General features: G+C 38.9%; 1 long non-coding RNA gene across 14 annotated transcripts in view; it reads right to left on the bottom strand.

Moving 5' to 3' along the window:
• Positions 1 to 2,967: 2,967 nt before the first annotated feature.
• The window catches only part of LOC129901194 (uncharacterized), a 35,424-nt gene continuing 10,987 nt past the window's right edge, over positions 2,968 to 27,404 (bottom strand). For 11 of the 14 annotated variants that reach the window (XR_008769777.1, XR_008769776.1, XR_008769785.1 and 8 more), the window contains 5 exons: positions 27,237 to 27,315; positions 26,993 to 27,098; positions 26,776 to 26,861; positions 25,957 to 26,055; positions 25,584 to 25,865 (listed from right to left, as the gene is read on the bottom strand). This is a non-coding gene — a long non-coding RNA (uncharacterized LOC129901194). Of the gene's footprint in view, positions 3,192 to 20,981; positions 20,999 to 22,461; positions 22,510 to 25,583; positions 25,866 to 25,956; positions 26,056 to 26,775; positions 26,862 to 26,992; positions 27,099 to 27,236; positions 27,316 to 27,404 lie in introns of those variants that run through there. The other 3 variants (XR_008769783.1, XR_008769786.1, XR_008769784.1) reach the window with 3 other exon arrangements.

Below are 27,404 nucleotides of genomic sequence, written 5' to 3'. Positions count from 1 at the left end.
TGGGGCCCACCACGGCTCGTGGTAAGGTCCCTTGATGATTAACTTGGAAAAAGTTTTTGGGTGATGGACCATGAAGGTCATGAAGGCCCATGAATCATGGTCGTGGTTAAGGGTGACAATTTCAGCTCATTTAAGTAAAATGTATCCATTTAGCCCATGTTTATTTAAAAGGATCACTCATATTTTTTAAATTAGTAAATATGGATTGCTCTATTTGAACAGTTCATAAAAATATGGAAAAAATGGATAAAATATGGATATCCATATAAACACTTAGATCACCCACTTGTAATACAACAACAACGATCCAGTGAAATTCCACAACATGGGGTCTGGAGAGGGTATAGTGTACGCAGACCTGACTCCCACCAAGATAGGACGGCTGTTTCCGAGACACCCTCAGCTCAGTAAAATCAAATAAGCACTAAAAGAATTTTTTATTTTTCTTAAAAAACAAAATTGAAATAGGTAGAGGCAAAAACTTTTGTTTTTGAAATTTTAAGAAATATTTTTAAAACATTTCGAGTGGGGGTGGATGGGGGGTTGTGGGTACGGGGTTCAGGTGGGGGTCGGGTGGGTGGGGGTAGGGGTTTGGGGTAGGGTGAGGGGGTGGGGCAAAAAAATAGTTTTTAAAAAAATGATTTTCTTAAAAATTAATTTTATTTAAAATTTGGGTTGGGTTGGGGTAGGGGGTCCAGTAGGGGGTGGGGTGGAGAGAGGGTCGAAAAATTTATTTTTTTATTGAAATTATTTTAACTTTTTAAAAAAAGAATTTTGTGGTGGGGGTGGTAGGGGGTCTGTGTGGGGAGTAGGCGGTAAGGGGGTTAGGGTGGGCAAAATTTTGATTTTTTTATAAAAACATTGAGGTGATGGAGATAGGGGAGAGGGAGAAAAATTTGGTTGATAGGTAGGTTGATGAGGGATGGGGTGTGGGGGTTACGGGATAGAAGAAAAATTAAATTTCTTTTTGTGTATGAAAAGTTAATTGCTTAAAAATAATAATTTAGGGGTGGATTGGAGGTTGTAGGGCTTAGAGCATTAGCAATTTTGTTTGATTCAATATTGTTTTAGATTTAGGAGATTAAAGTGGGTTAGATGGTTTTCATCCAAACTATATTTGACTAAATCTATATTTACCCATATTTTATATGAGTGGATTATTATCCAATCTATTTTGGATCAATCCATATTCAATCCAACCAAATCCGATCAAATCCAACCATTTGCCACCCCTAGCTGTGGTGCAGGTCGTGTAGGAGGCCTATAGAGTAACCACCACGGAAACACACCACGGTTCGTGAATAGCTCCATGGCTCGTGGTGGTCGTGCGTGGTCCGTGCCTTTGAGTGTTTCCCGAGGGCTTTGGAGAGGGGTCACCACGGAGGGCTTCACAGGCCGTATTGCTCACAACGGTCTATGGTCCCTCACTGTGGTCCCTTCCTTGCAAGTCTAAGCCTGAATCACCACTGCGGTAGCTCACTACGGTTCGTGTTGCACATCACAACTCATGATGTCCTTCTGTGGTCATCACTGGTGCCATTTTCTGCATTTCTCTGAAATTTCATCCTTTGTACCTTATTTTAGGACTTTTTAAATTTTTGGGGTCTTACAATATCTCCCCTTTGGGAAAACTTGTCCTCGAATGAGAATCATTAGCATAGAAAAGAACATGGCATGAGGACTAGCAACCCAACATGAATACAATGCACTTGAAATGCATAAAACATGAGATCTTTAAACTTAGCATAAAAAATAACTTTAAATTTTAACTTCATGAAACATGCATGTATATGAAGACTTAGAAAAATCTGAAATATGGGAGTCTTAAAACATTTGAGCATGAATAACTTAGTACCTTATGATTGAGTAGAATGAAAGAGATAAGAGTAACGTTTCATCATATCCGCTTCCACTTCCCAAGTAGCACTTTCGATTTGCTGATCCTCCAAAGGGTTTTGATGGATGCAACTTCTTTGTTCCTTAATCTCTTAACTTGCCGGTCCAAAATCTCAGCTGGGACCTCTTCATAGGTCAAGTTCTCTTCAACATTCAATATTTCTAGAGGTACAATGGAACTTGGATCACCCACACATTTTCTCAACATTGACACATGAAATACTAGATGAACCATAGTCATTTCCAAGGGCAACTCCAACTCATAGGCAACCTTGCCAACACGTTTCAAGATTCTATAAGGCCCTACATACCTAGGGCTTAATTTCCCTTTCTTACCAAATAAAATTACACCCTTCATGGGTGAAATCTTTAAATATACCGAATTATTCACATTAAACTCAAGATCTCTTCTCATAGTATCAAAATAGGACTTTTGGTGATTTCAAGCTGTGCTCAACCTTTCTCTAATGACTCTCATCTTGTCTAAAGCATCAAACACCAAATCAGAACCAAAAAGGTCATATCACCTACTTCGAACCAACCAACCGGAGATCTACATCGTCTCCTATACCCATCTCAATGCTTGAGTGGTAGATGATCATCCCAACTCCCTTTGAATTCCAACTCACAAGCCCTTAATATATCTTCTAGTGCTTGAATTATCCTTATGGCTTGCCCATCTGTTTGAGGATGGAATGCGGTGCTTAACTTCACCTTAGTACCAAAACCCCTTTGAAATAATTTTAAAAAGTGAGAAGTGAATTGGGTACCATGATCCAAAATAATTAACAATGGCATACCATGCAACCTCACCAACTCCCGAATATACAAGTGTCACGACCCAACCCCGTAGGCCGCGATTGGAGTCCGACCTGGACCCTCTTATGTGTATCTATTAGCTATACTCAAGTTGAACCTTATGTGATGTGGTACTAAACATAAAAGTCCCAATGGGTCAAAAACTTTTTCATATACCTGTTGCCTCTTTCACCTGTATCACGACATGAAAGGGCACGCAAGCCGACAAGGTTGCCATAACACAATAATATGTATAACATGACATACTCATAAATAACCCATATACACATGTCTACAGATCTCTAAAAGAATTAACTATATCATATGGCGGGACAAGGCTCCCGCCGTACCTCTGAATAAATGAATATATACATCAAATTACTAGCATCAAAAGTTAGGCTCTGGTACAGTGGAGCACTTCCAACATCGCTGAGTGGAAACCCGAAGCTGGCGGTTCTCCAAAATGAACATCTGTACCTGTGGGCATGAAACACAGCCTCCCAGAGAACTAGGGTCAGTACGATATATGTACTGAGTATATAAAGCATAACATATTATAACTGAAATAACAACTGAAATGGAGATGCAGGAAACAAGTATGACAGTTAACAATTCACTATACCTGCACTTTATGAAAAGAGGGCATGCATATCATCCTCACATATCACTCCTGGCCCGCTGTGAGACTCGGTGTTACCATATCATCGTATACGACATCATACCTTCGTATACGGTATCATTTCATACATTACAAGTACCTCACTATATTTTCATATGTATGCATATCCATCATATCTGACCCTTTAGTGAGGGTCTCAGTGAAAGAGTGGTGAACATGTCATACCGCACCTAACCCGCTATGAAACTCGGTTCCATTATCATATAGTAAAATATACCAAGGAATGTTTGGCCCTATCCAAACTTTAAAATAGTTCCGAGGAACGTACAGACCAATCCATATTTTAAAACAATGTCGAGGAATGTACGACCCGATCCATATTTTCCATCATATCATCATGTACATATTCGGCCGGGGACGCAGTAACGAGCATCATCACATACAGTGTCATTGTATGCTTCACTTCATCATATATAACATTTCATCATCGTATACTTCTACATATATATATAATCAGCCCGGGACTCGATGAGCCAAGAGTAAAGCTCGACATGACCGTATTTCTAGCCCCCTTATGGGAATCAGAAGAAGATGGGTTACAGTATGCCCGAGTAGAGTAGTGAGAAACCATATGCAGTTTACATCATTATCAGAGACTCGATGAAACAGTCAAGTGAACCATCACCTGAAGACCAGAGTAGTAATCGTCTTGAGTACCTACTAAACACCATTCGGGATCATATTAGCTGGAGTTTTAGGGACCGTAGATGTGTATTGAGACAGGGTTAAACATCTTATGGAAGTAGAGATATTTGTCGTCGCAGAGACCATAGGAATAGAAGCTGATGCATTCAATTATTATTCATCAGATAAGAGACTCGAGGGTAGTAGTTCAACTACTTAAAGCATTCTAATATCAAGTAATGAATAAAAGTCACAAGTTATACCCAGAGCTTATAACTGGAACTACCTCCAAATCATATCATATGCCATTGCATTTATACTTAAGACATTCCAAAAGAAAGAAGAGGCCGGCCTTACATATACTACTGTTCATGATCTAGCAGCCTTAAAAGGCAATAACTCAATTATTACAGGAGTCTTAACATCACAAAGTGAGTAAAGTCTATGAATTAAATTTAGAGTTCAATGAGTGTAATTATCCCCACATTTTATATACAAACCATTCACCACACCACCTACAACTGCAGCACCACAAGCACAATACCCAACTCGACTTCAATTTAGTTTGTTTCTAACATCGAGCATTTCTATGACATTATTACATTTCTAGCATAATACAATGTGTATAATACACCCTATAACAACATCATAAACTTCAAATTGGAAGAAATGACCTTACCTTACCCGAAATTGGCCAAAGCTTGCCAAAATTTGCCTCAGAAGTTCTCTAATTGCGACTGAAATGTCGTGGCTGTTTGCTATCTGTTTGGTGCTTCTCCAAACCATAAATTTACATCCTTAATACCCTCATAACATGTCCAAACCCTTACCAAAATGTGGGAGAAGAGAACCAAGCCATACCTTGCTAGAACTTGCTAAAACTTATCTTGGAAGTTCCCTTAATATGATGAAAATTAGCGGACTATTTATATCTCTTCCTTGATGCCCTAAAATGAAATTTTATATTATTAAACACCCCTATATCACCGTAGGATACCTTAAATAATTAATTCACAGAACAAAATCGGGCCTTATCTTTTCCTTTGCTCAAACCCGTAGGTTCCTCTCCTTGCCCCTAGCGTTTTATCTCTTTCTCTCTCACTTTCTAAGTTGAAAAAGGATCAATATGATGACTTAGTCATCAAATGAAATAGATATACTTTCCCTTAGGATGTGACACATGTCATCCACTAAGGGTGACACGTGTTAAGCCCATATTGGGCCACCTCAATCATGCAACCAATAAGGGGCTGCCATGTGGCGGGGTGGGGCCCACCTCCAAGCAGGTGGATCACCTACTTGACCCTAAGTAGGTGCATCACCTGCTGCCACATGTCGCCTTCTCTTGCTGCCACTTGTCGCCCCCTCTCGCTGCCATGTGTCACTCCCATGTGCTGCCATGTGTACCTCTCACGTGCTGCCATGTGTCAAGTAGGTGCATCACCTACTTAGTCTAAGTAGGTGCATAACTTTCTTACTTCTTCTTCGTGGGTTCGTAATCTCGTCTTATTTTAAGAACCCGTGTACTCCTTGCTACGTAAGCTTGGTATGAACTCAAGTAGCTTAAGAAGGTAAGATATTTAAGTTGGTAGCTTTCATACGTAAGTCGAGTCTTATGACTCATCACTTGGCCTCCAACGCCTTCTGACTTCTCATGACTCTATTTCCAACCTTCCCCACTATGGGGTATCACATTCTCCCTTCCTTAGAGTTGTTTGATAGTGTCGTAGATTATCCGGCTCACATGATAATTTCTAAGAAGCTTAAGAGACATTCTGAGTTTAAGAGTGTGGGGTATAACAACAAGTTAGCATAATCTTCGGCACTATAAGAAGTCTTGAATGGTAGGAAGTGTGCCGATTTATCCATTCTATCAACAATTACCCATATCGAATCATGACATTTCAGAGTATCAGGAAAACCCACTACAAAATCCATCCTTGTGAAAAGACTTCTACATTTTTTTCTTTCACCAATCTCTTCAACTCTACAAAAGTTGGGTCAAGGTCTTGTTTTGACTTAACATCTACCATCAAGGATGATTTAGACCCGTTATGAACAAACATACCACCATTATTGAAACCACTCAATTTCACCCTAATCTAGTCAACTGATGAACATCCTTCACCAACTCTCTCTTCCCTTCCTTCACATGAGTCGTACTCCCCACATACACTCTATTAAGTGCATCACAACCACATTGTCCTTACCTGAATGGTAATGCACACTCATGTCATAATTTTTAAGGATTTCTAGCCACCTCTTTTGCCTTAGGTTGAATTCCTTTTGAATAAACACATATTTGAGACTTTTGTGGTTGGTGAGAACATCCACATGCACTCTTTAGAGGTAATGCTGCTAAATTTTTAGAGCAAATACAATGGACGCTAACTCAAGATCATGGTTAGGGTAGTTACGCTCAAGCACTTTCAATTGTCTAGAAGCATAAGCTATAACTTTGCCTTTTTTCATCAAGACATAACCCAAACCATTCTTTGAAGCATCGTAATAGACCACAAATACTTCTAAGCCTTCCGACACAGTCAAAATAAGAGCAGAGGTAAGTCAGTCCTTCAAGATTTGGAAACTCTTTCCGCACTCATCCATCAATATAAAATTTGCCTTCTTTTGAGTCAACTTTGTCATAGGGGATGAGATAGTGGAGAACCCTTCAACGAACCTTTTGTAATAACTGGCTAGACCCAAAAAACTCCTAATGTCCAAAGAAGACAATGGTCTAGGATAATTCTTGGCCACCTCCATTTTCTTAGGGTCAACTTTGATTCCATCACCAGACACTATGTGGTCAAAAAATGCCACCTCTTTCAACCAAAACTCACATTTACTAAATTTTACAAATAATTGCCTATCTCTCAAGGTTTGGAGCACAACCCTCAAATGGTTCTTATGTTCTTCCTTACGCCTAGAGTAAATCAAGATGTCATCAATGAAAACCACAACAAAAGTATCAAGGTAGGGTTTGAACACCCTATTCATTAAGTCCATGAACATCACCGGTGCATTGGTCAACCCAAAAGACATCACTACGAACTCAAAATGACCATACCTTATTCAGAATGCTGTCTTGGGAATGTCACACTCTTTCACCCTTCATTGGTAATAGTTGGACCAAATATCAATCTTAGAGAAATAACTTTTCCCTTGCAATTGGTCGAACAAATCATCTATCTTAGGAATTGGGTACTTATTCTTAATAAGCACCTTGTTCAATTGACGGTAATCTATGTATATCCAAAGTGACTCATCCTTTTTTCTCACAAATAACATGGGAGCACCCCATGGTGAAATACTTGGCCTTATGAAACCTTTTTCTTACAAGTCTTTCAATTATTCCCTCAACTCCTTTAGTTCCGATGGGGCAATTAGGTAGGGAGCAATAGAGATAGGTTGAGTATTGTAGAGGAGATCGATACCAAAATCAACTTCCCTTTCGGGAGGGATACTGAGAAGGTCATCGGGAAACTCATTTACTACGAGAATTGACTCAGGAGAAGGACTTTTGGAGTCAATATCCATAACCCTCACAATGTGTTAAATGAAACCCATAGCAATCAACTTTCGGGCCTTAAGACGAGAAATGAGCCTACCCTTTACTACCAAATCATGACCCTTCTATTCAAGAATAAAGTCAGTTAGGAATTGAAAGTTGACTCGATGAGTCCTATAATCTATGGAGACATAAGATGCATGAAACCAATCCATCCCAACTATAACATCAAAATCTACTACGTCAAGCTCTATGAGGTCATAAGGAACAACTTTATGCTTAATAGACACAGAAAAACCCTTATAGACTTTTTTAGCAACAACTGACTCACCCACGGGGGTAGACACCAACCTACTAATATTTTGAGTAACACATCAAGTCTATTAGCTAAGAATGAGGTAACAAACAACAAATTTGTACCCGGATCTAACAATGCATACACATCAAAAGCAAAGACCTTTAATATACCGATAACAATATTGAGTGCTTCCTCAACCTCTTGTCTTCCATGCAAAGAATAAAAGAGGTTGGTGCGTTAGCCACCTACCTAAGATTGTTGACCATGAGACATTTGTACTTGAGGCCTACCATCACCACCTCTACAATCTCAAGCATGGTGATCCATTTTACCACACTTGAAGCATGAATTAGAGCCGGCTAAGTACTCTCCTTTGTGAGTCCTCCCATACTTTTTGCAAGCGGGGAAAGCTTGAGAATCCATATTCTCTCTTGCAGCCGCTGGGTTATAACCCTTGTCCTTGTTGAACTTTGGAAGATGAGCATTGGTGAAACCTTGTCCCATAAGTTGTTGCCTACCTTGTCCCTTTCCATTTCCACCATAACCGGATCTTTGAGGATTGAACCCTCCACTATCCATTCTAGCCTTCTTGAACCCTCTTGACCTCTCCCTCAACTTCTATTCCTCAATTTGTTCTGCAAATGTCATAAGTTAGGAGATGTCCATCTCTTTTACCAACATGGCCATTTTGCATTTTTTGGATACCAATCTAGAGACATCGAAAATAAACTTGCTCATCCTTGCCCTTGGGTCGGAGACCATAAAAGGAGCATACTTGGACAATTAGCGAATTTAAGGGCATATTCTCTCACACTCATATTCCCTTGATGAAAGTTGATGAACTCTTGGATCTTGTCGTCCCTTAGCTCCAAAGGAAAATAAGCAGTCTAGGAAGGCACCTTTGAACTCTTCTCATGCTATCGGCCCCATGTCTTCACTTCTCTCAATGACCCATTACTTGTTCCAAACTCTGGCCTCACCCTTTAGTTTATAGGACACTAGCTTAACCTTTTCATTTGGAGTCACACCCATGATAGCTACAATCCAGTAAACCTTATCAATGAACTCCATAGGGTCCTCATGTACTTTAGAACCAACAAACTTGGGTGGATTCATCCTTTTGAAGTCCCGAATCCTAGAAGCTGGTTTCATTTGAGAAGGAGGAGGAACGCCTTGATTTCATTGGTTGGCTACGGCTTGAGACAACAATGTGAAGATATTGTAAAATTCCACATGGGTTACCCCTTCCTCATGATATAGAGTATTGGGGACCGGAGGAGCTTGGTCCTCATCATCAACCCTTGCTCTTGGAGGTGGTCTTCCTCGAGGCATTATCTAGAGAACATAAAATGGTTTGTTACTTAGAGGAAGTCTTAGGATACTCTAGGGCATGACATGAATTCGAAAGAACTGAAAACTTTCCTAAACATCCCACAGTCTTCTATTCATAATTGTGGCACACTTCACAACTATGAACAAGACCCTAGTTGATGTGGTATATTGGACTCCAAGGACCATTTTAAAACTTCGAACTCTGATACCAAGTTTGTTATGACCCAAGTCTAAGGCCTAGACGTGACACGATGAATAAGACACCTAGAGGTACCTCACCCAAGGCTCTTAGCATTCATTTAGCTTTTCATAGGTAATGACATTCAATAACAACAAGCACAAATAAATGAGATAATGGGACTAAGGGATTCAACATATAATGGAAGTCAAAAGTCAATTCAAGCATCATACATTTGTGTCCAAGCATACATCTACTAAAGACTTGGCGAGGATAAGGCATGTCCCTAGCTCTCCCTCATAGCAAATAAAACAAGTACTCAAAAGGAATTCAAGCATCTATACAAATCATAAACTAGAAAGGGTAAAAGGGATATTGTTCACGAAACATGGGAACTCACCAAAGTAGTAGTAGCCTTCAATGATCGAATTAGCTATGGGGAGGAGAATTTGGAGCAACGCCGGTCCCTATATGGTGATATCATATAGACAAAGAATATGTGCTAGTACTTTGAATGTACTAAGTATATGAGTATACAACATCATAAAAAAAAGAAACGTTAAGACGTTTATGAACAAAATGCATAAGTGAATGCATGCATGAGTAACCATCATGTATATAACATTAAAACATTTATTTTTAGTAAGGTAACTGTAACCGACATCTAAGACTATGCGAGATATTATATGGAATCCAACATAACCCTCTACGTTGGCACGGGGAGACTACTTGCCGGGTAGAACTCCATCAACTTTAATCATTTCTTTAACATTAACTTTAAGGGCTATTTCTGGATCCACTAGCCTTAGTATCCTACAAGGGCTTCTATGATGGAACATAGTTAATGCAACATAAGACATTACTTAAGGACCCCTTAGTTTGAGTCCCCATCTATGTGCTACATTCGGTGCTAGGTCAATCCCATGGAATAATATTTAAATATCGTAATAACATAAGCATTCCTATAACTTTAGACATCAAATCATCATTTGATGAAATAGCTCATTAAAAAATTTCATTTATTTCAAAAATGTGAGAATTGTTCTTTTCACATTGAATCCATCCTTTGGCTAAGAAGCCCTTTCATCACCATTCAATCATTTCACACGACTCCCTTAGACATAAAAATTTTCTTTCATAAAACCTTCATTTTGAGTCAAGCTTTTTCAACTTCATTTCAACATAATGAAGCTAGGTGGATTTATTTCATTCAGCCTTCTAATACATTTAAAACAATGGTAGCATGCATGAGAGTGATGGAAATGCATCAATTGAAATATCTTAATACAACCCACCAAAATACTTTAAAGCCACTTTCACGCCTTCATATAAGAAATTTGATAACTCATCCATTTCATGAAATTGAGAGTTAGTAAATATCAATTTAGATAAATAAACTTCAAATAGATAATAATCTATGCATTTGAAATTATCATATAAAAACCTATAAGATTTCAACATTTAAAATCAAACTATTTAGTTGAGAAAATATTTGGGATCCATGGGTGGAAGAACCCATGAATGAGACCCACATACCTTGAGGAATGAAACCCTTAGTGTAAAACTTAAAAAGAAATGAAGGTTTGATCTTCTTGGAGTGAAGCCCTAGAACCTTGCTTGAAATTGGAGGGGACTTTGAGAGCACTTAGAAAGGTAGAGTTTGAGTTCTTAGAATGAGAGTGAGAGTGAATAAGTGTAGAAAGACTAAGGGTCCTTTAGATGGGTGGATTGTTTTCCTTTAAAATGACCTCATTTTGAGTTAAAATGCAGGAAAAGACCAAAATGTCCCTTTAAAACTGGTCGAAACTAGCTTCACAGGGAACCTTTACGGTTTGTGGTGCCTAACACGGCCCGTGGTAAGGTCCCGTGATGATTGGCTTAGGAAAAGGTTTTGGGAGATTGTAGGGAGGGTCTTTGAACTTTCTTCATGGTCCATGAAGGTTATCACGTCCCATGAAACATGCCCGTGGTGCAGGTCTGTCAGGAGGCCTGTAGATTGATCACTACAGAAACATGCCACAGTCTGTGAAGAGATCCATGGCTCGTGGTGGTCACTCGTGGTCCTTGCCTTTGAATATTTCCTGAGGGCTTTTGAGAAGGGTCACCATAGAGGGCTTCACCACTCATGGTTCTCACCACGGTCTGTTGTCACCATGGAGGGCTTCACCACTCATAGTGCACACCACGGTTCGTGGTCCATAATCATAGTCCTTTTCATGAAGGCCTGAGCCTCTAAATCACCACGGTCCATGGTGCTCACCAAGGCCCATGATGGCCTTCTATGGTCATCACTGTTTCTATTTTTTGTATTTCTCTGAAATTTTATCTTTTATTCCTTATTTCAGGACTTTTTAAATTTCCTGGGTCTTACAATAGTATATCCATCTGGCCAGGAGCCTTATTAGTAGCACATAACTTCAAACACCTTAGGACCTCTTCTCCTTTAAATCTTCTCTGTAAAAACTCTTTTTCTTCCCTATTCAAGACTGGACAGTCAGGACATAAACTGGTAGGTTTCCATTTGATGTTTTTAGTATAAAGGTTCTGATAGAACTCAATGATAACCTCTTCTATTCTAGTTGATTCTTTGGTAATTTCCTCTTGTATAATCAATTGATCAATGTTGTTGAATCTGTTGTGGGAATTGTCTGCTCTATAGAAGAACTTTGTATTTTTATCTTGTTTTTTCCATCCATAGAGCTCCTGATTTCTGTCTGTAGGAGATTTCTTTCTTTTTGATCAATTCCTCAAATTCTAAGTTTAAGGCTGCCTTTTCATCTGATTCTACTACTATTAAAGGTTTGTCTTCCAGTATTTTATCCATACTTGCCAATTTCTCTAGAAGACTTTGCCTTTGAATTTTCAGATTTCCCTTCATAATCCTGCTCCACTCCTTAAGTTAGCATTTAAGAGCTTTCAGCTTGCAGGCAAGAACATAGTCTGGCTTCCTAGAGAAGTTGAAAGAGCTCCACCAATCTTTGATTCTATCTCTAAAACCTGGAGTATGCAACAACCAATTTTCAAGTTTGAAATATCTCCTGCTATTGTTCCAAACTCCCCCTTGTGATGCAGTAATGCCACTTGAGAGTGATCTGAAGCCATCCTTTAAAGTGTGAATTATTTCATGTTATTAAAACTGCCATCCAAATCTTCTGAGATCAAAAACCTGTCAATTCTTGAAGCTATGTCCAGATTGTCCCCTTTGAACCAAGTGAACTTTCCATTTGTAATTGTAAGTTAATCAATTCAGATCTTCAATAAAATTTAAAAACTCCATATTCTACTTTGTTCTCCTACTAGCATTTTTTTTTTCTGATATGAACCTAGTGGTATTGAAATTCTCACATAAAATCTAAGGTCCATCCATCAATCCCCTTAAATCAATAATTTCTTCCCACACCCTTCTTCTATCAACACAACAATTTGGAGCATAGACTCCAACAATCTGACAAGAGAACGATTGATGCTGAGCTTCAAATTTACAAGTCAGAGTGTAGGATCCTATTTCTAGGTTCACCCCTTTCAGGATCTACTATCCCAACACATTAATATGCCCCCTCTAGTTGTGCATACTTAATCCATCTATCCTTCCCCCCAAATTTGCTTTACTACATCAGATATATCCTCCTCTAATTCAGTTTCCTAGAGGCAAATTATGTCAACCTTCTAGTCCACCACCATACTCTGTACAATTCTCATTTTATCCCTATCATTCAACCCCCTTACATTCCAAGATACTAATTTGAATTGCATGGTTCGAATGCTAGCATCTTCCTCCCTTTGTTTCTATTTCCATTAATCTTAAACATAACATCAAATGTAACTAATATTTTGAGCTCATGTGCCTTTGAACCTACTTTTCTTACATATACTGTCTGTTTCCATCCTTCTGGCATGTCTACTACTATCGACTTGTAAAAGTAGTTTAAGGCTTCTTCTTCATGGCCCTGAAAATCCACTCCCAATAATTTGCTCAACTTGACTAGATTTTGTTGAACCCAAACTGAATTCTCCCTCTCCATTTCCACTGCAGTTTGGTCCTCTTGAGTGAGTAGGGGTACGACATCTTCGACCTCCCAGTTATCTACAATGTTAATTATTTTTCTGATTATCTACTTCTAAAGAATTATCTCCATCATTTGAATTTCCCTCAATAATGCCCTCTTGCATTTTCTTTGTTACCAAATGATTTTGAGAGAAACCCACATCCACATAATCCACTATGAGCCCGTTTGGATTGGCTTTAAGTTGGTCAAAACCAACTTAAAGCCCCTTTTTAGCTTTTGGACGTGTTTGCCTAATGCTAACTTTAAGCCATAAAGTTTTTAAAGTCAGTCAAAACTGAAAAGTTAGGATTTCTAACTTTTTTTTTCTAGTGCTTAAAGCCATTTTGTTTGACCATGGAAGTTACTTTTATATCCCTTATATTTTAACTAAATTCCCAAACTACCCTTTTTATTCTTTTAACCCTAAAATTCAAACACTTATTTTCAACATATACACTTTTATCCAAACACTCAACTGCTTATTTATAAAAATAACTTTCAGCACTTCAAAGTTCTAAAAGCACTTCATACCTAAAAGTTACTTTTTTTAAGCCCATCCAAACGGGCTCTATGTTCACAATAACTATATTCCTGGTAGGCAACTTTTCTATCTCTATCTCTGCATATGATTGATTCTCTTTTGTAAAAGACTTTGAAGTCTTGGAAAAATAATCAAAGGACTGAGAGCTAGCCTTATCTCCTTGAAAGTCATTTAAAATGACTTAGGTTGCTAAATCAGGGCCACAATCTTCAATCCCAAACCCCATGAATCGGGCCTAGACTGTTGGGTTATATACAGTCTTTCATTAAAGGGGCACATGTGCACCTCATATGTAAAATTACTGAAGTCTCCTCCATTTGTCTTCTTTCCAGTTGTCTTCACTGGTCGCCCGTGTCACGACCCAACCCCGTAGGCCGCGATTGGGGTCCAACCTAGACCCTCTTATATGTATTTATCAACTACACTTGAGTTGAACCGTATGTGATGTGATACTATACACAAAAACCTCAATAATTTAAAACTTTTTTATGTACCTATAGCCTCTTTTATTCGTATCATATCATGAAAGGGCACGCGCCGATGAGGCTGCCATAACACAAAAATATTTACAACATGTCGTATAGGTACAGTCGAAACAAACTTATAAACAACCCACATCCATATATCTACAGACCTCTAGGAATAGTAACAGCAACATATGGCGGAATAGGGCCCCCGCCATACCCCTAAATGTACAAATATATACATTAAGTGACCAGTATCAACAATTAGGCTCCAGAATAGTGAAGAACTTCCGACATAGCTGAGAGGAACTCCTAAGTTGACGGATATCCAGAATGAACATCTGTACCTGCGGGCATGAAATACAGCCCCCTGGGGAATGGGGGGTCAGTACAATATATGTACTGAGTATATAAAGCATAACGTATCACAACTAAGAGAACAACTGAAATGGGGATGCAGGAAACAAGTATAACAATTAATAAGGCACTATACCTGCATCTTATAACATAAGGGCATGTATACCATCTTCACATACCGTATCCGGCCCATTGGGGGACTCGGAGTTACCAGGTCATCGCACATGGCGTCGTGTCATAGGTTATGATTACATTATTATGTTTTCACATGCATGTCCATCTATCATTACATATCATACCATACCCGGCCCAGTATGAGTCTCGGTGTTATAATCATATCATCACATATCGTACCTGGTCCATTAGGGGACTCGGTGTTATCATCATATCATCATATACCATACCCGGCCCTTTAAGGGACTCGGTGTTATAATCATAGCATCATATACCGTACCCGGCCCATTAGGGGACTCGGTGTTATAATCATATCATCATATACCATACCCAACCCATTAGGGGACTCGGTGTTATAATCATAGCATCATATACCATACCCGGCCCATTAGGGGATTCGGTGTTATAATCATATCACCATATACCCTACCCGGCCCATTAGGGGACTCAGTGAAAGAAGTGTTACAGTATACACGAGTAGAGTAGTGAGTAACTATATGCAATTTAAATCATTATTAGAGACCCGATAGAACAAGAAAGTTGAGCTTTTGTTTGAGGACCCGAGTAACGAAGTAGTCATCTCGAGCGTCCTTTAAATGCTATAATGGGCTGTCTCAAATGTAATCTCAGAGACCCTAGACATGTATTAACATAGCGCTAAATCATTTATGGAATCAAAGCACATAGTCTCATATAGTCTTTACGACTTGGAGCTTGTACATTTGGCACCTCCTTAACGTATAGAAGTTTCCAGGAAAATAGTTCAGTGACTATCCGAGTTCGATATTCAAAAGTAAACAGGAGATGCTAAGAATAGAGTTACCCCGGAGCTCAGATCATATTCAACTTACAACTAAGACAAGGACATGCCCAAAAGAAGAAAGAGAATAAGCTCTATATAGTGTGTATTTTCCCCCAGGTGATCTGCATATACATATGTCGCACCTGGCCTATTATGGGGCTCGGTGAACCATTGTGGCATCATAATCTCATTTTCATACCAAATACGTATCAAGGGAAATGAGATATAGCTTTCCACACACTACTGTTTAACACGCAGAAGCCTTACTAGGCAATACTCAATCCTTACAGAAATTCCAATACTAAGCAGTGGATAAGGGTTATGAGGCGTACTTGGAGTTTTGGGAATGAAATTATCCCCACATTCCACACACAATTCACTTAAGGCTAAAACTTTCCAAAAGGAAAGAAAAATAGTTGTACGAACTTATATCAAAACATGCCAAGAGAAAACTTTACATACTTATTCCAAAAACATGCCAAAAGAAAGCTTCACATACCTCGTATGGACTTCTCTTAATCACGTCCACGTCGTCGTCCTCCAAACCTATTTAACATGGAAGAAAGGCAAGTATCAACAACCTTAAATTTTTCAGCGTCTTTAGTTGCATCTTAAGTTACACCTTAGTATTAATGGAATCTATTTCCTTAATCGTTTCCTCGACTAGTTCTTTAGTTTGCTAAGGCGTTAACGAAAATTGAGCAGCACCTCCCTTCTAATGTTCCCTATCCGAATTTCTGATTAGGTCCCTAAGACCTACATCCAACCAACAACAACAACCTGCAGCATATGTTTAAGCAATTCCCACCAACAATATACAACATAAACTCCAAACGACTTATTCAAAAATACTATATCACAATACGCCGTCTAGCCCTTATTTTATAACGCCTTTAATTATACGCAATGAGGGGTCATTTGGGTTCAACCATCAGCACCCTAACCCACATTAGAACATATTTAGGCCCTGAAACAATACATTAAACCCCTGAAGCATCACCCCACACGTACAACACCCCATTTCGACTACAATTTAACTACGACGACTTTAATTTCAATTGTTTCTATCGTCGAGCATTTCCATGAATTTTTTTATACTTACAGAAGTATAAAAGGTGTAAAACACACTACATAACAACCCCATAAACTTCAAATTAGAAGGTAAAACCTTACCTTTCCCGAAATTGGCCAAAACACGCCAAAAACCGCCTCGGAAAATCTCTTGATGTGCTGAAACGGAGTGGACTGTTTGATACTGCTCCAAACCTTAACTTCACATTATTTACAACCTCATAACATGGAAAAACCCTTAAAAAAATGTGGGAGAAGAGAATCAAGCCATAGCTTATCAAGTGGTCTTCCAAACACGCTGAAAATTAACTTCAGAACCTCCTTGACGCGGCTGAAATGTTGTGGCTGCTTGTTACTCATTTTTGCTGACCCAAATAGGTAAGATACATTGTTAACCACCTCCAATTGATATAATAATACCTTATCTAATTAATTTACGGAGCAAAATCAGAACGTACCTATTTTTCTCCTCCAAGCCGTCATGTTTTTCTCTTTTGTTCTAGGGTTTGTTCTTGAGTTTTTGCTAAAGTTTAATGGATCAGAACTGAAGTATAAGACACATATACATGTATATATGTGGTCCTAGGAGGTGACACATGTCATCCCCATATGGTGACACGTGTCCAGCCCCTATTGGGCCATGGATCCATGCCTTACACCTGGGCTGCCACATGTCCATGTGGGCCCCACCTCCCAAGTAGGTGGGTCACCTACTTGACCCTAAGTAGGTGGGTCACCTTCTTGCTTGAGATGCTGCCATGTGTCGTCTTTTCTCTTTCCTCGTGGGTTCGTAATCTCGTCTTATTTTAGGAGCCCATGTAATTCATGCTACGTAAGCTTGGTATGTCCTTAAGAAACTCAAGTATGTAAGACGTTTAGGTTGGTAGCTTATGTAGGTAAATTGAGTTCTACGACTCATTATTTGGCCTCCAATTCCTTTCGGATTCTTATGACTCTATTTCCAACCTTCTCTACTATGGAGTAACATATTCTTCTTTCCTTGGAGTCGTTTGATAGTGTCGTAGCTTATCCGGCTCACATGATAATGTCTACAGAACTTAAGAGACATTCTGAGTTCAAGAGTGTGGGGTGTAACATCCTTTCCCCTTTAGAACATTCATCCCTGAATGTCGAATAAAACTTCCCTTAAGAATTTATACAAACTGTAGGGAGATTCCCTTTTATTGCAATAACATTCATTTTCATCCAAGTAATTAATATATGAGTTCCAAGAGTGGTTTACCCGTAGACATTTGGAAATAGGTACAGATACCTGTGTTTCATGTCCTCTTCAGTTTTCCAAGTTATTTCTTTATGATTCTTATTCCGCCTCGGCGCCTTGACAAAAGCTGCGTCATTTAGTTCGCACCCCTTTTATTCTGCTGATCTAGGATGGCAATAAGTTGCCCCTCGTAGGATAACTCCCTGTTACATAGACCTCCTCCCCGGGAAATATTCTAGGAGGGTCGTTTATATACTTGCGGAGTATTGATCTGTGAAAACTGAATGTATTGCTTCAAATCGGACAGTAGGTCCCACTCATAGGCAGCTTTACCCATCATAACCCATATAAACTTATACTTCTGTAGAGTGTGAGGTCAGCTTGGACTATAACCTACCTTAATTGCCTTCCATTCCCGAGTCGGGATTCCCATCCCCCGTAACAATTTATCAAGCCTCTGATGCTCCACTTCGTTTAAGCTATTATACAATTCCTCTTAATTCAACTTATAACACCTTAGGTATGCTATCTTGCTCTTTTACTCAGATCTTCTTTCCAGTTTTACTACCAAACATTATGTTGTAATTCTTACACAAATGTGTGTAGGTACTTAGAGAAATTCAGAAAATGCCTTAGCATCGCTATACTAGAGGCTTACCTCCTTCAGTCGAGGTCAAGGCTCCACTATGGCTTCTGCCCTTAATATCGATTATATCTTACTAGTTCTGCCTCGAACCATCTTACACTTTTCCTTAATCGATTCTAAATGTGGCCATCACACTGCTATTACCGACTTCTTTTTATCGAGTAATCCCTTGACCTTACTCTTAATATGCCAATGTTCGTAGGCCGCACAACTATTCTTGTGCTATTTGCATGAAGTGCATTCCATTTTAGTCATAATCTTTTTTTTTTGCTCTTGGCTTACTCTGTTCCATATGTGCCATTGCACTAACACGCACTTACAATCTCTTTTTGTCATACTGGTTTCGTTCCCTTTTGCACTTCCCAGAGGGGTCACCCATCCCAATGCTACTCTCACCCAAGCACACTTAACTTCGGAATTTTGACAAAATCCGATGCATTAGTGCGGGTATGATCGCGTCCATCCCTTATGGGGTCTCATTTAAAGTTTAAGCGTTCCCATTTACATACGATAGCGTCGGTTGATTTTTCTCTTACGCTTGTACTTCTCTTGTCCACTTCCCCCCTTTTAGGGTGTACCTATGTCATCCTCCGTTTATTTTCAGCTATTCACACGCGAATGATTCTACTCCAACATTTTTAACATGCTGCACCATGTCCACATCTTTTGTTAGATCGTCTATACGTTTGATTGCTCTTATAAGAACCCCTAGCACAACCATAGGGTGCTTTGGTATTCGCAATATATCATATAAAATCTCATCTAACTGTTGGTACTCGAGTAACATCCGTAATGTAGTAGTGCATTCAAAGCCATATTCCATTCATGCCAATCAGTAATTGGCTCGTGCCCATGATCGGTTCAAACTCTCCACTCGAGAGTACTTATACTTTGATGATCCGTGTTTCGAGCTTTATCATAACACTAGCCTAATTCTAGTGGATACCACTTCTTCTTCTAATAACCTCGTAATGTAGCAGTTGTTCTGCAAATCTTTCAACTATAACTTGTCAAAGTTTATCCTTGTGTATCAATTTAGGCGATGCCTTACTATATTGTTTTATCCTGATCTATCAATCCTCTTTGAGTCATCTTCTTTGTCTTATTGGTCCTTTCTAACTTCGTTCTACTATACCGTCATCGACCTCCTAGTTTCTATTGCCATTAACTCAGCAATTAACTTATTTCTCGAGGTCAGCCATACTCGTTTAGTCAAATCTCATCATTGTTGCGAGAACAACCTTTCAAGACATACTACGACCCTGTATCTCATTCTCCTTTTATTTCTAGGAAAATTTGGGCAAAGTTTCCTCTATATTTCTTACTATCTCAACAGCTGCACACAGAAAATACCAACAATGCCTCACAGGGCACACAGATATATATTCGTATCGTATCATATCGCAGCCACCCAGGGCACACATATATATTCATATCATCTCATATCGCAGCCACACAGGGCGCCCATATTAGCAGTATGAACATGGACTTACCTCGTATGTCCCCTCGAATTGCACCTATTGCACTTTCCTATATACTTTCCTTTTCATTTTTCAACTTTATATATCAATCGTATTGCAACACCTTACCTGACATAGGTCCTTCATGCCTTTGCTTACCTGCGTGCTTCGTAACATTCAATATTATCAGTTACTTTCTTCTATCGGCGTTGTCCTTCTGCTGAAATCACAAGTTAGTATGAGGAATTTCATTCCTTATGACTCGGCTCTATCGTACGATCGTAGATATGAAAGAAAGGTAACATCCTAAATGTCTTGTAGCCTCTTGTCTATAGATGTGGTGCACAACACACCAATAAAAAAGACTCTACTAGACACGGTCTAGTAGACATCCCAAGGATGAACTGCTCTGATACCACTTCTGTCATGACCCAACCCCGTAGGCTGCAACTGGGGTCCAACCTGGACCCTCTTATGGGTATTTATCAGCTACACTTAAGTTGAACCGTGTGTGATGTGATACTATACACAAAAACCTCAATAATTTAAAACTTTTTCATGTACCTGTAGCCTCTTTCATTCGTATCATATCATAAAAGGACACACGCCGACGAGGCTGCCATAACACAAAAATATTTACAACATGCCATATATGCACAGTCGAAACAAACTTATAAACAACCCACATCCATATGTCTACAGACCTCTAGGAATAGTAACAGCAACATATGGCGGGACAGGGCCCCCGCCGTACCCCTGAATATACAAATATATACATTAAGTGACCAGTATAAAAAATTAGGCTCCAGAATAGTGAAGCACTTCCGACATAGCTGAGAGAAACTCCTAAGCTGACGGATCTCCAGAATGAATATCTGTACCTGCGGGCATAAAATGCAGCCCTCCGGGGAATGGGGGGTCAGTACGATATATGTACTGAGTATATAAAGCATAACACATCACAACTAAGAGAACAACTGAAATGGGGATGCAGGAAATAAGTATAACAGTTAATAAGGCACTATACCTGCATCTTATAACATAAGGGCATGTATACCATCTTCACATACCATATCCGGCCCGTTAGGGGACTCGGAGTTACCAGGTCATCGCATACGGCATCGTGTTATAGGTTACGATTACATTATTATATTTTCACATGCATGCCTATCTATCATTACATATCATACCGTATCTGGCCCAGTATGGGTCTCGGTGTTATAATCATATCATCACATACCGTACCTGGCCCATTAGGGGACTCGGTGTTATCATCATATCATCATATACCATACCTGGCCCTTTAAGGGACTTGGTGTTATAATCATAGCATCATATACCGTACCCGGCCCATTAGGGGACTCGGTGTTATAATCATATCATCATATACTGTACTCGGCCCATTAAGGGACTCAGTGTTATAATCATAGCATCATATACCGTACCCGTCCTATTAGGGGACTCGGTGTTATAATCATATCACCATATACCATACCCGGCCCATTAGGGGACTCGGTAAAAGAAGTGTTACAGTATACACAAGTAGACTAGTGAGTAACTATACGCAATTTAAATAATTATTAGAGACCTGATAGAACAAGAAAGTTGAGCTTTTGTTTGAGGACCCGAGTAACGAAGTAGTCATCTCGAGCGTCCTATAAATGCCATTATGGGTTATCTCAAAAGTAATCTCGAGGACCCTAGACATGATTTAACGTAGGGCCAAATCATTTAAGGAATCAAAGCACATAGTCTCGTGTAGTCTTTACGACTCAGAGCTTGTACATTTGGCACCTCCTTAACGTATAGAAGTTTCCAGGAAAATAGTTCAGTGACTATCCGAGTTCGATATTCAAAAGTAAACAGGAGATGCTAAGAATAGAGTTACCCCGGAGCTCAGATCATATTCAACTTACAACTAAGACAAGGACATGCCCAAAAGAAGAAAGAGAATAAGCTCTATATAGTGTGTATTTTCCCCCAGGTGATCTGCATATACATATGTCGCACCTGGCCTATTATGGGGTTCGGTGAACCATTGTGGCATCATAATCTCATTTTCGTACCAAATACGTATCAAGGGAAATGAGAGATAGCTTTCCACACACTACTGTTTAACACGCAGAAGCCTTACTAGGCAATACTCTATCCTTACAGAAATTCCAATACTAAGTAGTGGATAGGGGTTATGAGGCGTACTTGGAGTTTTGGGAATGAAATTATCCCCACATTCCACACACAATTCACTTAAGGCTAAAATTTGCCAAAAGGAAAGAAAGATACTTGTACGAACTTATATCAAAACATGCCAAGAGAAAGCTTTACATACTTATTCCAAAAACATGCCAAAAGAAAGCTTCACATACCTCGTATGGACTTCTCGTAATCACGTCCACGTCGTCGTCCTCCAAACCTATTTAACATGGAAGAAAGGCAAGTATAAACAACCTTAAACTTTTCAGCGTCTTCGGTTGCATCTTAGGTTACACCTTAGTATTAATGGAATATATTTCCTTAGTCGTTTCCTTGACTAGTTCTTTAGTTTGCTAAGGCTTTAATAAAAATTGGGCAGCACCTCCCTTCTAATGTGCCCTATCCAAATTTTCGATTAGGTACCTAAGACCTACAGACAACCAACAACAACAACCTGCAGCATATGTTTAAGCAATTCCCACCAACAATATACAACATAAACTCCAAACGACTTATTCAAAAATACGATATCACAATAGGGCGTCTAGCCCTTATTTTATAACGCCTTTAATTATACGCTACGAGGGGTCATTTGGCTTCAAAAAGCAGCACCCTAACCCACATTAGAACATATTTAGGCCCTGCAACAACACATCACACCCCTTAAGCATCACCCCACACGTACAACACCCCATTTCGACTACAATTTAACTACGACGACTTTAATTTCGATTGTTTCTATCGTCGAGCATTTCCAGGACTTTTTTTATACTTCCAGCAGTATAAAAGGTGTAAAACACACTACATAACAACCCCATAAACTTCAAATTAGAAGGTAAAACCTTACCTTTCCTAAAATTGGCCAAAACACGCCAAAACCCGCCTCGGAAAATCTCTTGATGTGCTGAAACAGAGTGGACTGTTTGTTGTCCGTTTGGTGCTGATCCAAACCTTAACTTTACATTATTTACACCCTCATAACATTTAAAAACCCTTAACAAAATGTGGGAGAAGAGAATCAAGCCATAGTTTATCAAATGGCCTTCCAAACACGCTGAAAATTAACTTCGGAACCTCCTTGACGCGGCTGAAATACTGTGGCTGCTTGTTACTCGTTTTTGCTACCCCAAATAGGTAAGATACGTTGTTAAACACCTCCAATTGATATAATAATACCTTATCTAATTAATTTACGGAGCAAAATTGGAACATACCTATTTTTCTCCTCCAAGCCGTCATGTTTTTCTCTCTTGTTCTAGGGTTTGTTCTTGAGTTTTTGCTGAAGTTTAATGGATCAGAACTGAAGTATAAGACACATATACATGTATATATGTGGTCCTAGGAGGTGACATGTGTCATCCCCATATGGTGACATGTGTCCAGCCCCTATTGGGCCACGGATCCATGCCTTACCCCTAGGCTGCCACGTGTCCTTGTGGGCCCCACCTCCCAAGTAGGTGGGTCACCTACTTGACCCTAAGTAGGTGGGTCACCTGCTTGCTTGAGGTGCTTCCACTTGTCGCTCTTCCATTGGCTTCCACATGTCATCTTTTCCCCTTCCTCGTGGGTTCGTAATCTCGTCTTATTTTAGGAGCCTATGTAATCCATGCTACGTAAGCTTGGTATGTCCTTAAGAAACTCAAGTATATAAGACGTCTAAGTTGGTAGCTTACATAGGTAAATCGAGTCCTACGACTCATTATTTGGCCTCCAATTCCTTCCGGATTCTTATGACTCTATTTCCAACCTTCTCTACTATGGGGTAACACATTCTCCTTTTCTTGGAGTCATTTGATAGTGTCGTAGCTTATCCGGCTTACATGATAATGTCTAAAGAACTTAAGAGACATTCCGAGCTTGAGAGTGTAGGGTGTAACACCCCACTTGTTGTTTATCCCTTTTTAGGAGTAGACTTTTCTAACCTACTTCACAAGGGATGGGTTCTTTTGTCCACTAGTTAAAGACTTTGTCTAGGTTTTTTGCAGAACCTGTAGCAATGGTTGGATCTTCCTCTACTTCTAGTAAGACTTCAACCCTAGGCTTACTTTCTGGCCAAATAGGGATGTGGTCGATGAAACCTCTATGAGCAATAGTAACCTCCTTTGGTATGTTCCTGCCATCATTTTTAACCTAGGATTCCATCCCATTTGAGATGATTCTTAAGCCTAGACTCTTCTTTTATGGCCTCCCATACACCCCAAAAATCTCCAATTTCTTGGAAATATTTTTGCGACGACATGTGAATGGGGATTCCCACCGCTTTAATCCAAGTATTACTAGTAGTATGCGAGTTTGAAGAATAATCCACACTTGGATTCCACCATTGAAGTGGTAGCCTTTTCTCTTTCCAGAACCACTAGTCTTAAAGGGTCTTTTCTGCCATGAATCTATTCAGGAATTCAAATAGAAATGCTCCCTCATATATCTCATAGATGTTCATCCCAAAGACCTATTTCCAGGTTGAAGACGACCACCTTCTTAGGTCAACGAGAGTAGGTATATCTTTGATCAACTAAGCGTCTTTTCAGTAATTCGCTGTCCTGAGCTTCGACAACATCAAAAATTATAATGTTGTTCTTCCTTATGGTGACATCTGCTTTATACAGACTCTCAGACTGCCATCTATTTTTGCGTAAAGCCTTAGTATAGGGGTAGTTGGCTTCAGTTAATCTCGGGGGAGCCTCCACATACAACTTTTTGGAGCTTTTACTAAAGCTATCAATCTTAAATGCTAACTCCTTCCACCCTGAATGACCTTCCACTACTATTAATAGATTTAGTGCTTAGAAACCTTCCATATCAGTTTTGTTTTCTATTGCAAATGTTCTTCACATCTTGTTTAGTGAGTCTCCATCTCCTTATCCTTCTATCTTTATAACTTGATGCCTCATTGAGAATGAAACTTACCCATCCTAAGAATTTGCTACTCATAGTAGTTCTTCTCATCATCTTCCAGTTTCTCTCAACCCACTCGTACCATATTGTGTTTCCGGAGAACCACCTTGTAACATCAAAGGTCTTAAAACCCCGCAATTGAAGTATATTTTGTTTTCCATCATTCTGACTTTGAAGAGACTTATGTTAAAGAATTTGAAGAGCCTTCAAGACTGAAGGTGGAGAATCTCCTTATATATGGAGGGTTATTTGCATCTTCCAATCAACCCCATTCTGACTTAATTAAACAGTTATCATGGGATGTAAAAACTGAGTAGGTTGAAAGAATAATGACCAATTTTCGGCAAGTCTACCGAAAAAAGAGAAGTTCTGCAATCCTAGAAAGTAGAAGAGAGAGTGTCATTGGTAAATGTGCCTGGGAGCACTTTATTGGAAATATTCAAGCACAATTTGTGTTGCATTTATAATACTTACACACACTTTTCTCAATATAAAAAGTGGAAACTAAACAAACTAGAGAAATAAAAACATTTCCACTAGTAAGCAAGGGTAAACATAAATATAGCACGATGGCATGGTTTAATTCTTACTTCATCGATAATATAGGGAGCCTCATAGGCACATTCTCCCTCTTCTAAGAATATGTTTTTTTATACGTAAGAACTCCACACAAGCCTCCTCCTAAAAAGATCAAGATAGATCATAATTAATAAGTAGGTTGGGTAAAACATCATCCAAAAATTTGATACACTATAGGGGTGCAAGACTTGACCTTTGGCAATAGAAAAGCAACAACACTTCTTTGTCGGCCCAAGCTAGCTGTGCGGTCTACTCTATGTATAAATATTTTATCATCTTAAGAAGGGTCGTACTGCACAAGAAACAAAATAAAAATATAATACATCCATACAAGTTTCAGATGCTTATTATCATGCTCATAATTACATGCACAATTGACTATAAAACTATATTTTATTAGGAGAGTGGCGGTTCATATTTATTAGGAGAGTGGTGGTCCATATTTCTACCACAAACGTCCAGCTGTATACTTATTCATAAAGAATTGAGTGTCTTTGGTGTGGCTAGCTGGGAGTGCACAAAAGACCTAAGCATTTTAAGGTGGCATTTATTTCAAATTCAAGTGAAAAATATTACCTAAATTATTTTCAAATTTTGCAAACACTAAACAACTCTTCTCTGGTGTTTGACCAAATCAAATTTCCAGAAAAATTAAAGAAGTTTCTCAAAATGAATTTTCAACACTTCTTGAAAACAAATGTCAACTAGATCGTTCCTCTACATAGTGCCTTTGTATGAACATATTCTTTAAATACTCCAAGTAACTTTTGCTTGTAACAATATCATGCTATTGAATAGTGGAAGGCAACAGTCAACAATGCATAGTACTGACTTGACTGCTACGAGAGTTGTTAATTCTGTTGTACAGTCTCTGTTTTTTTAAATTCAGCTGATAAAGGAGTGATGTAAAGCAAAGTGATGAACATACTATAGTAACATAGAAATAATCCCACCCTAGTCTCTCCACCCCCCACTCCACCCCCAAAAAGTACCTGTATTATATAATCAATACCTGTAATATCAAGTCCGGATGCTGCTATATTTGTGCATAAAAGAATACCACTGGAAAGAGATGTAAATGATGCTAGTGCTTTCTCCCTTGCAATTTACATAAGTTTTAAGTCAGTAAATTTATTGAGCTACTAGAGAATCTTCATAAAATAATAGAAAGTTTTAAAAAAATTTCATAAAACAATACGCCTTTTTTATTAAAATGTCAAAAAACGTACCTACTTCATCTTTTCATGAAAAGAGATTAACGAAAAACTTTTCAGACAAGAGAGATGTGGAAGAACAGTTCCCCAATAAATAACACAAGCACAAGTTATGAAATAGCTGGAAAAGTAAAAAAATATCAGATACCGAAAATCAAAATAAATTCCTACAAGATATGCAGGTATACAGAAAAAAGAGCATATATATATATATATATATATATACAATTTAGGAATCTGGAAAAGTTAGCTCACTCACGTTATAGTTTTTTTGACTTGTTCTTCATTCGGAGATGTACAAGCTGCGATAATTTCTTGTTCGCTTCGTATTCAATATACTGAAAAATTAAAGAGATGCTAGAATATGGTAAAATGCATCTTGACATAAATAATTCAACTGGAATAAATGAACACCCTGAACACTGGA

The sequence above is a fragment of the Solanum dulcamara genome, chromosome 8, assembly GCF_947179165.1.
Source record: "Solanum dulcamara chromosome 8, daSolDulc1.2, whole genome shotgun sequence".
Taxonomy (NCBI): domain Eukaryota; kingdom Viridiplantae; phylum Streptophyta; class Magnoliopsida; order Solanales; family Solanaceae; genus Solanum; species Solanum dulcamara.
The sequence above is the reverse complement of the archived record's forward strand: the minus strand, read 5'-3'. Positions and strand labels throughout refer to the sequence as shown.